Source organism: Oncorhynchus clarkii, chromosome 32 (genome assembly GCF_045791955.1).
Source record: "Oncorhynchus clarkii lewisi isolate Uvic-CL-2024 chromosome 32, UVic_Ocla_1.0, whole genome shotgun sequence".
Lineage (NCBI taxonomy): Eukaryota > Metazoa > Chordata > Actinopteri > Salmoniformes > Salmonidae > Oncorhynchus > Oncorhynchus clarkii.
The window spans coordinates 20,636,432-20,650,383 of record NC_092178.1 but is presented as its reverse complement, the minus strand read 5'-3'; positions in this window follow the sequence as shown (position 1 = coordinate 20,650,383).

Here is a 13,952-nt window from a genome sequence, read left to right as displayed (position 1 = left end):
ATGTGTTTGAGCCAATCACTTGTGTTGTGACAAGGTAGGGGTGGTATACAGAAGATAGCCCTATTTGGTAAAAAAAACAAGTCTATATTATGGCAAGAGCAGCTCAAATAAGCAAAGAGAAACTACAGTCCATCATTACTTTAAGAAATGAAGGCCAGTCAATCTGGAAAATGTAAAGAACTTTGAAAGTTTCTTCAAGTGCAGTCGCAAAAACCATCAAGCGCTATGATGAAACAGGCTCTCATGAAGACCGCCACTGGAAATCAAGACCCAGAGTTACCTCAGCTGCAGAGGATAAGTTCATTAGAGTTACCAGCCTCAGAAATTGCATCCCAAATAAAGGCTTCACAGAGTTCAAGTAACAGACACATCTCAATATTAACTGTTCAGAGGAGACTGAGTGAATCAGGCCTTCATGTTCGATTTGCTGTAAAGAAACCACTACTAAAGGACAACAATAATAAGAAGAGACTTGTTTGGGCCAAGTAACATGAGCAATGGACATTAGACTGGTGTAATCTGTCCTTTGGTCTGATGAGTCCAAATGTGAGATTTTTGGTTCCTACCACCATGTTTTTGTGAGACGCAGAGTAGGTGAATGGATGATCTCTGTATATGTGGTTCCCACTGTGAAGCATGGAAGAGGAGGAGTGATGTTTTGGGGGTGCTTTGCTGGTGACACTGTCAGTGATTTATTTAGAATTCAAAGTACACTTAACCAGCATGGCTACCACAGCATTCTGCAGTGATACGCCATCCCATCTGGTTTGCGCTTAGTGGGACTATAATTTGAACAGGAAAATGGCCCAACACCCCTCCAGGCTGTGTAAGGGCTATTTGACCAAGAAGGAGAATGATGGAGTGCTGCATCAGATGACCTGGCCTCCACAATCACCCAACCTCATCCCGATTGAGTGGGTTGGGATGAGTTGGACTGCAGAGTGAAGGAAAAGTAGCCAACAAGTGCTCAGCATATGTGGAAACTCCTTCAAGACTGTTAGCAAAGCATTCCAGGTGAAGCTGGTTGAGAGAATGCCAAGAGTGTGCAATGCTTTCATCAAGGCAAAGGATGGCTATTGTGAAGAATCTAAAATATTAAATATATTTTGATTTGTTTAACACTTTTTTGGTTACTACACGATTCCATGTGTGCTATTTCATTGTTTTGATGTCTTTACTATTATTCTACAATGTAGAAAATAGTACAAATAAAGAAAATCCCTTGAATGAGTAGGTGTGTCAAACTTTTGACTGGTACTATATAAGCATTATTAAGATTGTAAAGGCTTCTTAGTGTAACATATGTAACACTGGGGTTTTGCAAATGGCTTTTCTATGTTTTGCAAATGGCTCTACAGTCGTTACTACACAAGTGCAAAAATTGTTACATTTCTGTGTGAGAGTGGAGTCTGTAAGGATAAACTTCTATAGAAATAGGCCAATAAGACAGTCTAACTTTAATTTGAATGATTCAGATTCAATACATTAAACACTGCAAAAACAAAATTGAAGTACAATGTGAAGCCATCACTTACACTGTTTCAATTTCATAGTCATTCTGAGGCTGATTTCATAGTCATTGTGAGAGAGAGAAAGAGAGAAAAAGAGAGAGAGGAAGAGATAGAGACAGAAAGAGAGAGATTTACAGGGTGACAGCGAGAGAGAGACAGACAGACAGACAGACAGACAGACAGACAGACAGACAGACAGACAGACAGACAGAGATAGAAAGAGACAGACAGAGACAGAGCGCGCGAGAGAGAGAGAGAGAGAGAGAGAGAGAGAGAGAGAGAGAGAGAGCGAGAGAGAGAGTTAGAAAGAGACAGACAGAGACAGAGCGCGAGAGAGAGAGAGAGAGAGAGAGAGAGAGAGAGCGAGAGAGAGAGTTAGAAAGAGACAGACAGAGACAGAGCGCGCGAGAGAGAGAGAGAGAGAGAGAGAGAGAGAGAGAGAGTTAGAAAGAGACAGACAGAGACAGTGTTATGGTCTCTGAGTGTTCTGGAACAAATCTCTAAGGGTGAAGTATTTTCAGATGTGTCCCAGTTCAAAAGGTATGAAAATGAAGAAGATACGTCAGACATCTGACACCTCAGGAGTGTACCTTCGACATTATGTCAGGAATGCACAGTGAGGTGAACGACCTGAATGTGATTTGGTAGATGGAATGCTATGTCGATCATAATAGGATCACTGTACAATACCTTGGGCTAGAATTACTAGGCTTTTTCACTTTCACAAGGCAATACAATTCAAAAACAGACATAAACAAAAATATATATATTTTTAAGCTTGATCCCTTTCTAAAGATTGTATTTCCTATCTTGTTTACTTGTGCTCTATTCACTTTTGAAAAGAACAGGTGCAAACTTTGATATACTAACACTTGATCTGGTCTAGTGTCTGAATTCCAAACAGCCTTGGCATCATAACAAAATATATAGCTTACAATAGAGAGAAAATGTGTCATAGGTATAATTTCACCCTCTGTGGCACTACCCTGATCGGATTTCCCATCCATAAAGCTGTGAAAGTAGCAGACTGTGTCAACGCTCTGCTATGGACAACATTGGCTTCTTGAACCCTTTGGCTTCTTGAGTCCTTTGTAGTGGTTGGGAAGTTTTGCTCTGAAGCTCTCTTTCATCCCACACTGTTAACCAATCACCATCCCCCACCAATTATCCCATGTGAACTACTGTAGGCTCTGAACAGATGAACCATAACAGCCGAATTGATGATATATAGAAATATTGCACGGGGCGGTTGGGTTTTACCTATTGTTGGGTCTGTGATATCAGGTATTGAAATAGATAGATTGGATTTCAGTGTGTATCTGATATATAAAGAAGTGAGGAATTCAACTGTGGGATTTTATTGAGAGTGAAGGGCTAGGCAGATGAAAGGATGGACATTTCTGGGGGTTGTAGCCCAACCCCACCCACCCTCCAGACCTTTGAGCAGTTTAGGTCAGGTTAGTGGGATGAAAGAGCTATTTGACTCTTTCTCACCTCTCTGCATGCCTTTGATACTAAGCTATCTCTGTACGGTGTGAAAACTTCAATGGATATCAGTCATATGATCTGGATCCCAAATTGCACCCTATTTCCTATATATAGGAATTAGGGTGTTGTTTGGCATATGGCCATGACCTATGTGAGTCCAAATTAAAAGAATGTTCCTCAGTGAAATGTTCAGTTCAAATTTGCAAAAGTATGTGGACACCCCTTCAAATTAGTGGATTCGTCTATTTCAGCCATACCCGTTGCTGACAGTTGTATAAAATCGATCACATAGCCATGCAACCTCCATAGACAAACATTTGGGGTAGAATGGCCTTACTGAAGAGCTCAGTGACTTTCAACGTGGCGCCATCATAGGATATTGTCAGTTCATCAAATTTCTGCCCTGCTAGAGCTGCCCCGATCAACTGTAAGTGCTGGTTATTGTGAAGTGGAAACATCTAGGAGCAACAACGCCTCAGCCGCGGGGTGGTAGGCCACACAAGCTCACAGAACGGGACCTGTTCTCAGTTGCAACACTCACTACCGAGTTCCAAACTGCCTCTGGAAGCAACGTCAGCACAATAATTGTTTTTTCAGGAGCTTCATGAAATGGGTTTCCATGGCCGAGCAGCCACACACAAGCCTAAGATCACCATACGCAATGCCTAGTTTCGGCTGGAGTGGTGTAAAGCTTGCCGCATTGGACTCTGGAGCAGTGGAAACAAGTTCTTTGGAGTGATCATCATGCTTCAACATCTGGCAGTCCGACGGACGATTCTGGGTTTGGCGAATGCCAGGAGAACGCTACCTGCCCCAATGCATAGTGCCATCTGTAAAGTTTGGTGGATGAGGAATAATGGTCTGGGGCTGTTTTTCATGGTGTGGGCTTGGCTCCTTAATTCCAGTGAAGGGAAATCTTAATGCTACAGCATACAATGACATTCTAAATTATTCTGTGCTTCCAACTGTGACAACATTTTAGGGAAGGTCCTTTCCTGTTTCAGCATGACAATGCTCCCGTGCACAAAGCGAGGTCCATGCAGAAATTGTTTGTCGAGATCAGTGTGGAAGAACTTGACTGGCCTGCCCAGAGCCCTATCCTCAACTCATAGAACACTTTTGGGATGAATTAGAACGCCGACTGCAAGCCAGGCATAATTGCCCAACATCAGTGCCCGACCTCGCTAATGTTGTGGCTGAATGGAAGCAAGTCCCCGCAGCAATGTTCCAACATCTAGTGGAAAGCCTTCCCAGAAGAGTGGAGTTATAGCAGCAAAAGGGGGACCAACTCCATATTAATGCCCATGATTTTGGAATGAGATGTTCGACAACCAGGTGTCCACATACTTTTGGTGATGTAGCATACGTTGTAGTGCTGCATAGCTGGTAGACAGTGTTGATCATAGAATGGCATATTCATCTTCATTATAATAAAATGATTTTGAAGCTCAGAATAATTCATCTCTGTTTTGATAATAAAACATATTTTGTAAGAAAATAAACATGTAATTAGCATATCAAATACAGCCATCCCATGTTCTAAAAAAACCAATAGGATTTAATGAAGCTGTAGTTGAATCTAAAACAAAGGTCAGGCCGAAAGAGATCAATATTTAATGACTGCCACAACTGCCACGTTAAAATGTAAATGTTTTCCTTTTGAACAGGAGCCTTGGCGCATGCTCATCTTCCTGTGAACTACAGACTTTTGTTTCATTATTTGGCCACCAGATGGACTCGTGCTCCAGTTTCCTCTATATCCCTGCTGTAGTTTTCCACAGACAGTCTATTTCAGTTCAATCCCATTCTTGCTTTTATGCTTTTATGTGAATGCACCATGTGGTTAGACGAAAAATGTAGGCGCCTTATATTTAGCCTTCTTTATTTGTTAGTGCACATTGCAGCACATCAATAACAAATACTGTAGGCTTATACAACCATGCAAAGTTCTCAATACTTGGAACAGTATAGAACAGTTTGAGTTCACTGAACAGTTTGAGTTCACATTGATGGTACACCATTAAATTACTTATATTGTTGAATAAATGTATCCAATAATTAAGAGTGAGCTTTCCCATGGGAAGCTCTCCTGTGTGTTTTTGTCTGAAACAGGGGGGTTTTGGGACAACCTGTGATAGTGTCACAGTGTTCAGGACATCTTCTCAGTCCCATTGTGCTCCTCCACAAAGTTAGCCTCAGGTATTGCACAGATGAAGTATTTTTGATCTATTCCATTGTCAACCCCTTTGTTTGTCCTGTGTAATTGAATCTGCAAGGTGAGATATCGTCCAAAATGCTTTCACTCACACGTACCTTTTCATGTACGGGTGCTGTGGTTTCTCTCATTGTTTCTTTCTCTTTCTTTCTCTCTTTTTTTCTCTTCTTTTGCTGCAGGCAGACGGCCTTCATACCGGTGAGTCATCAACAGAAGCTCTTCATCTGGTTAGCATCCCTGTCACAGGATGTTACCTTAACTGGAACCAACTGGCTGAAGAGGATGAATCAAGGGCACCCTGCTCCCAAATGGCACCCTATCCCTATATAGTGCACTACTTTTGACAAGGACCAATAGGGTGCCATTTGGGATGCATACGAGATGCTTGTTCAGTCTATAAAAGCAAGGCATACAGTACTGTACACTCATCATAATCCTCTTTTAATTTGGTTTCCTTATCTGTTTATGTTTGGTTGATTCAAGGTTTTATCGCTGGGGACATTCACGAGGATCGATTTAACTGGTTGATTGTATTGTGTTGGGGATAGGCAGACATAGCCTGGTTCCAGTTCTGTTTGTGCTGTCTTGCCAACTCATATGGTCATTGTTTGGATTGTACAAACAGATCTGGAACCAGTCAAAGGAGAGCACAAAAAAAGGCAATAAAGCCAGTGAGTTCAATCAGTCAGGAATTTATTTTGTGTGGAGAACAGCCAGCCAGCTAACTAGCGACCTCAGGTTCACTAGCGGTGTGTCGCTACCACTCACCTTTGATGAGTGTCCATGAGTTCCCCACAGTAAATCACAGGTTGATGTTGAACAGCGTTTGATGTGGTTATCTATGTCTTACTGAGGGACAAAATCAGATCTGAACCACCTGAGATCTAATTGGCTCCTGTATGAAAATAACTATGTGCTCCTGAGAGGCTTGTGCTTTGCCTGAATCTGCCCAAACACCTGCCACTGACAAAGATTCTATGCCCCCAGGATGCATTGGGACAAGGCCACAACCTGCCCTTTATTTACCCCCATTCTACTATAAAAAGTACATCTACTGTACTATATCCCTGTGTTTGTTTTATATTGGTACTATTTATGTGTAATGAGATAGGCTACAGCCTGTATCACAACCATCCGTGATTGGGAGTCCCATAGGGCGGCGCACAATTGGCCCAGCGTCGTCCGGGATTGGCCGGTGTAGGCCGTCATTGTACATAATAATTTGTTCTTAAATGACTTGCCTAGTTAAATAAAGGTAAGTGATAAAGTGGTACGGTGATCAGCTCAGTAACAGTGGATGTTGGAACGCTGTGTGTGTTTGTGTGTGTGATTAGAGGGATTCATTTCCTGTGAAAGGTCACATCAAAAAGATTCCACCACATCTGACACCATCCGTCCACTGTGGGAACCTAGAAGTCCACTCCCAGGCCCAGCTTTGGGCACTGTGTTCCCTTCCATGAAAGGAAACCAAACCCTATATACTTTACTTGTTCAGCGAGGACGTGGGACTATATGGCACGCATTAGAACAACTCATTAGAGTACAGAGAGGTACAGAGTGGCTGGGCCTTTTCATGTCCCAGCATGTGTGTGAATTTAGTCTTTCATTGAGGGAATTGTTCACCTGAAGACATTACCTTAGCTGGGGGCAGTACCTGAGCTGTCAATCAGAGTCAATGTCAAAGGAATATGGGTCGTTGCATTCTCAAAATGTGTATATTTTTTTCTCTATCATGTGACATTGTAATTGAAAGACTACTATCCAAATAGTTTTGTAATAATGGACTTCTATGGCACACATCTAAAATGTATGGTTAAGAGTTCAGTTAAATAGTTCAGATTTGATCTGGAACTCACTCCGTCTGATCTTGTCAAGCTCTCCCCGTCCCCGTCAGGGGGGGGGGGGGGGGGGGGAGCTACTCGACAAGCCCTTCTGGGATTTTTCTCCCTTCCTGCACATACTGTTGTTGTTTTGGACTCTGTACAAACTGTCTTTTTATTTGTCCAAAGAAATTAAAACCAAAAATGTTTGAATTAAAATGGTTAGCTTGGTAAGACCAAAGCAGAGGCAGGACCCCTGTAGCTAGCCCTACAAAAGGGGTTATGGTTGGGACTAACTGCCCTACAAAAGGGGTTATGGTTGGTGCAAGGAGTGGGACTAGCTAGCCCTACAAAAGGGGTTATAGCTAGCCCTACAAAAGGGGTTATGGTTGGTGCAAGGAGTGGAACTAGCTAGCCCTACAAAAAGGGGGTTAGGGTTGGGACTAACTGCCCTACAAAAGGGGTTAGATTTGGTGCAAGGAGTGGGACTAGCTAGCCCTACAAAAGGGGTTATGGTTGGTACATGGAGTGGAACTAGCTAGCCCTACAAAAAGGGGGTTAGGGTTGGGACTAACTGCCCTACAAAAGGGGTTAGATTTGGTGCAAGGAGTGGGACTAGCTAGCCATACAAAAAGGGGGTTAGAGTTGGGACTAACTGCCCTACAAAAGGGGTTATGGTTGGTGCAAGGAGTGGGACTAGCTAGCTCTACAAAAGTTTCTATTTGAGTCCATCCTCCCCAAGAAAATGTCATCCAGCTGTAACTCCAACCGGCCTATCAACGTCTAGGATCTGGAGAGTGGGGCAGATTCAGACAACCAGCCAAGATGTGTCACTTGTCTTATCAGAGTTAGTGAGGTAGAAGGATGTGCTGCAGATTCCACCAGGCACCACAGACTAACCCATTTAGAGTAAAAGGTATATCCTCTTAATCTCACAGTTGGGTGCATCCCAAAAGGCCCTGGTCAAAAGTAATGCATTATATAGAGAATAGGGTGTAGGGTGCCATTTGGGACAACCTTTAGAATGCAGCAGTCCCTTTACTGTCTGGACACTATCCCCACAATCACCTGGTCTCTACGGGTGCTCGTCTAGCTAGAAGATGACCTCGTCACTGATACCATCAGAGAGATTCCTATCAGAGCAAATGGTTGACTTCTATCAGAGGTGACTTCCTGTTTTAGACAAAATTCCACTTCACAGTACACACTCGCTCTTTATGTGAGTGTGTATAATGCTGATAGCATTGGCTCTGTTCATTCATCTACTGTAAAGTATGTGGGTGTAGCTACACGTATACCAATGTAATCTTATCCATGACACATCCTAATATTTAGACTCAGTAGGCTTTTACAGTGTTCATCTGAATGCATGAACACATTAGGGCTCAGTGAGCCATCCTGTAGGTCAGCTTCCCAAATGGCACCCTATTCCCTAAAAAGTGCACTACTTTGGGCCTATGGGCCCTGGCCAAAAGATTGTGCACTAAATAGGGAATAGGGTACCATTTGAGTCATCTTTTAGGTCAGCGCAGGTTGGACAGAGCATCAGACTAAACAAAGGCTCTGCCGTTTGGGACTCTGATGTCATTCTATAAACTATAGTATTTCCCGAGCTCTTGCTGTATTCACATGCACTCTCCTATTAATTTTCCAAAACACACCTATCAAGGCGAGACCCAAATGCAGACACAGGAGGCAGATGGTTGGAGTCTTACGATGTTTATTAATCCAAGGCGTAGGCAAGACAATGGTCTTGGACAGGCAAAAAGGTCAAAACCAGATCAGAGTCCAGGAGGTACAGAGTGACAGACAGGCTCGTGGTCAAGGCAGGCAGAATGGTCAGGTAGGCAGGTACTAAGTCCAGAAACAAGCAAAGGTCAAAACCGGGAAGACTAGAAAAAAGAGAATGCAAAAAGCAGGAGAACGGCAAAACCGCTGGTTGACTTGGAAAAATACAAGACGAACTGGCACAGAGAGACAGGAAACACAGGGATAAATACACTGGGGAAAACAAGCGACACCTGGAGGGGGTGGAGACAATAACGAGGACAGGTGAAAATAATCAGGGTGTGACAATACCACCTTTTACAGAAAAATGTCGGCGGAAGAAATGGCAGCAGTTTTACGAGCGCCCAACCAATTGTGCTATTGTGTGTTTTTTTTGCGTAATTTGTAACTTATTTGGTACATAATGTTTCGGCAACTGTATCGTACAGCAAAAAAGAGCTTCTGGATATCAGGACAGCGATCACTCACCTCGGATTAGACAACGATTTTTTCTTCAACGAGCAAGAAGCACAAGACATTCTCCAAACACCCGACAGGGCCATCATCCCCGTTATTTGCAAGAGGAGGCGACACAGGTACAGAGGACAAAGAGCCGGATGCCTGGTCAGGACCCGGAAAAGACGAGTGGGAAAGCTGCTGCTACCATCAATACTACTCGCCAACGTGCAATCATTGGACAAGGAACTAGACGAGGTACGATCACGAATATCCTACTAACGGGACATCAAAAACTGAAATATCCTATGTTTCACGGAATCGTGGCTGAATGACGACATGGATATTCAGCTAGAGGTAAGACGAGGGGGGGGGGGGGGGGGTGGCGGTCTGTGCATATTTGTAAACAACAGCTGGTGCATGAAATCTAAGGAGGTCTCTAGATTTTGCTCGCCTGAAGTAGAGTATATTGTGATAAATTGCAGGCCACACTACTTGCCTAGAGAGTTTTCAGCTATACTTTTCATGGCTGTTTATTTACCACCACAGACAGATTGCGGCACTAAGACCACACTCAGACAGCTGTATAAGGAAATAAGCAAACAGGAAACCACTCACCCAGAGGCGGCGCTCCTAGTGGCCGGAGACTTTAATGCAGGGAAACTTAAATCAGTTCTACCAGATTTCCATCTGGATGTTAAATGTGCAACTCCACACACAGAGACGCGTACAAAGCTCTCCCTCGCCCTTCATTTGGTAAATCCGACAGCAACTCTCTACTCCTGATTCCTGCTTACAAGCAAAAATTAATGCAGGAAGCACCAGTGACAGTCTATAAAAAAGTGCTCAGATGAAGCAGAGGCTAAACTACAGGACTGTTTTGCTATCACAGACTGGAACATGTTCCGGGATTCTTCCGATGGCATTGAGGAGTACACAACATCAGTCACTGGCTTTATCAATAAGTGCATTGAGAACATTGTCGCCACAGTGACTGTACATACATACCCCAACCAGAAGCCATGGCTTACAAGCAACATTTGCACTGAGCTAAAGGGTAGAGTTTCAAGGTGCGGGACTCGAACCCGGAAGCTTACAAGAAATCCTGCTATACTCTGCGACAAACCATCAAACAGGCGTCAATATAGGGCTAAGATTGAGTCATACTACACCGGCTCCGACGCTCGTTTTATGTGATAGGGCTTGCAAACTATTACAGACTACAAAGGGAAGCACAGCTGCGAGCTGCCCAGTGACACAAGCCTACCAGACGAGCTAAATCAATTCTATGCTCGCTTCGAGGCAAGCAACACTGAGTCATGCATGAGAGCATCAGCTGTTCCGGACGACTGTGTGATTACGCTCTCCGTAGCCGACGTGAGTAAGACCTTTAAGCAAGTCAACATACACAAGGCTGCGGGGCCAGACGGATTACACCAAGGTAACCTGCCTAAATGACTAGTGACCCGTAGCACTCATGTCTGTAGCCATAAAGTGCTTTGAAAGGCTGGTCATGGCTCACATCAACACCAACATCCCAGAAACACACTTTAACTTGCATACCGCTCCAACAGATCCATAGATGACGCAATCTCTATTGCACTCAACACTACCCTTTCACACCTGGACAAAAGGAACACCTTCGTGAGAATGCTGTTCATTGACTACAGCTCAGCGTTCAAAACCATATTGCCCTCAAAGCTCATCACTAAGCTAAGAACCCTACCTCTGCAACTGGATCCTGGACTTCCTGACGGGGCGCCCCCAGGTGGTAAGGTAGGCAACAACACATCCGCCACACTGATCCTCAAGACGGGGGCCCCTCAGGGGTGCGTGTTTAGTCCCCTCCTGTAGACCCTGTTCACCCACAACTGTGTAGCCAAGCACGACTCCAACACCATCATTAAGTTTGCCGACGATACAACAGTGGTAGGCCTGATCACCGACAACGATGAGTTAGCCTATAGGGAGGAGGTCAGAGACCAGGCAGGGAAGTGCCAGGACAACAACCTCTCCCTCAGTGTGATTAAGACAAAGGAGATGATTGTGGACTACAGGAAAAGGAGGGCCGAGCCCTCCCCCATTCTAATCGACCGGGCTGTAGTGGAGCAGGTTGAGAGCTTCAAGTTCCTTGGTGTCCACAACACCAACAAACTTTAATGATCCAAACACACCAAGACAGTCGTGAAGAGGGCACAACAACGCCTATTCCCACTCAGGAGACTGAAAATAATTGGTACAGGTCTTTAAATCATCAAATATTTCTACAGCTGCACCATCGAGAGCATCCTGACTGGTTGCATCACCGCCTGGTATGGCAACAGCTCGGCGCTACAGAGGGTAGTGCGTATGGTACAGCTTCGGCCATCCAGGATCTCTACACCAGGCAGTGTCAAAGGAAGGCCCTAAACATTACCAAAGACCCTAGTCATAGAATGTTCTCTCTGCTTCCGCATGGCAAGCAGTACTGGTGCGCCAAATATAGGTCCAAAGGGCTTCCAAACAGCTTCTACCCCCAAGCCATAAGACTGCTGAATAGCTAATCAAATGGCTACCTGGACTATTTGCATTGACGCCCCCCCTCCCCTTTTTTTTACGCTGCTGCTACTCACTGTTTATTATCTATGCATAGTTACTTTACCCCTAACTACATATTACCTCAATTATCTCGATTAACCTGTACCCCCACACATTGACTCGGTTCCGGTACCCCCTGTATATACCCACGTTATTGTTATTTTATTGTTGCTCTTTTATTTTTTACTTTAGTTTATTTACCAAATGTTTTTCTTAACCTTTTAATGGCATCAGACCGAGGCTCTGCATCTGTCCTCGTGCTCCTAGACCTTAGTGCTGCTTTTGATACCATCGATCACCACATTCTTTTGGAGAGATTGGAAACCCAAATTGGTCTACACGGACAAGTTCTGGCCTGGTTTAGATCTTATCTGTTGGAAAGATATCAGTTTGTCTCTGTGAAGGGTTTGTCCTCTGACAAATCAACTGTACATTTTGGTGTTCCTCAAGGTTCCGTTTTAGGATCACTATTGTTTTCACTGTATATTTTACCTCTTGGGGATGTCATTCGAAAACATAATGTTAACTTTCACTGCTATGCGGATGACACACAGCTGTACATTTCAATGAAACATGGTGAAGCCCCAAAATTGCCCTGGCGCCCCCAATTTGATTGTGTCGTGGCGGAGATCTTTGTGGGCTATACTCAGCCTTGTCTCAGGATGGTACGTTGGTGGTAAAGATATCTCTCTAGTGGTGTGGGGGCTGTGCTTTGGCAAAGTGGGTGGGGTTATATCCTTCCTGTTTGGCCCTGTCCGGGGGTATCATCGGATGGGGCCACAGTGTCTCCTGACCCCTCCTGTCTCAGCCCCCAGTATTTATGCTGCAGTAGTTTATGTGTCGGGGAGCTAGGGTCAGTTTGTTATATCTGGAGTACTTCTCCTGTCTTATCCGGTGTCCTATGTGAATTTAAGTATGCTCTCTCTAATTCTCTCTTTCTCTTTCTTTCTCTCTCTCGGATGACCTGAGCCCTAGGACCATGCCCCAGGATTACCTGGCATGATGACTCCTTGCTGTCCCCAGTCCACCTGGCCGTGCTGCTGCTCCAGTTTCAACTGTTCTGCCTGCGGCTATGGAACCCTGACCTGTTCACCGGACGTGCTACCTGTCCCAGACCTATTATTTGACCATGCTGGTCATTTATGAACATTTGAACATGTTCTGTTATAATCTCCACCCGGCACAGCCAGAAGAGGACTGGCCACCCCTCATAGCCTGGTTCCTCTCTAGGTTTCTTCCTAGCTTTTTGCCTTTCTAGGGAGTTTTTCCTAGCCAACATGCTTCAACACCTGCATTGCTTGCTGCTTAGGGTTTTAGGCTGGGTTTCTATACAGCACTTTGAGATATCAGCTGATGTATGAAGGGCTATAGAAGTACATTTGATTGGATTTGATTTGATTTAACTCCTATTTTTCTTAAAACTGCCTTGTTGGTTAATGGCTTGGAAGTAAGCATTTAGTTGTAAGGTCTACTATACCTGTTGTACTTGGTGCATGTGACAAATACAATTTGAATCAGAACATTTCCTCACTGGAGCATGTTTTATTATAAGTATTTACCACATTAGTCTTACTGATGTATACAGGTACCTAAAACAATATTTGGCAAGCAGCATACCACCCTGCATCCATCCCACTGCTGGCTTTCTTCTGAAGCTACACAGTGTTGGGCCTGGTTGGTCCCTGGATGGGAGACCAGATACTGCTGGAAGTGGTGTTGGAGGGCCACTAGAAGGCACCCTTTCCTCTGGTAAACAAAAAAAATCTCCCAATCTCCCAGGGCAGTGACTGGGGACATTGCCCTGTGTAGGGTGCTGTCTTTCTGCTGGGATGTTAAATGGGTGTCCTGACTCTCTGTGGTCACAAAAGATCCCATGGCACTAATTTTAAGAGTAGGGGTGTTAACCCTGGTGTCTTGGTTAAATTCCCAATCTGGCCTTCATACCATCATGGCCACCTAATTATCCGCAGCTTACAATTGGCTAATGATCCCTCCTCCTCTACCCTGTAACTATTCCCCAGGTTGTTGCTGTAAATAAGAATGTGTTCTCAGTCAACTTACCTGGTAAAATAAGTGTTTCATAAAAAAGTAATCCAGGATCAAACAGTGCATGTCAGT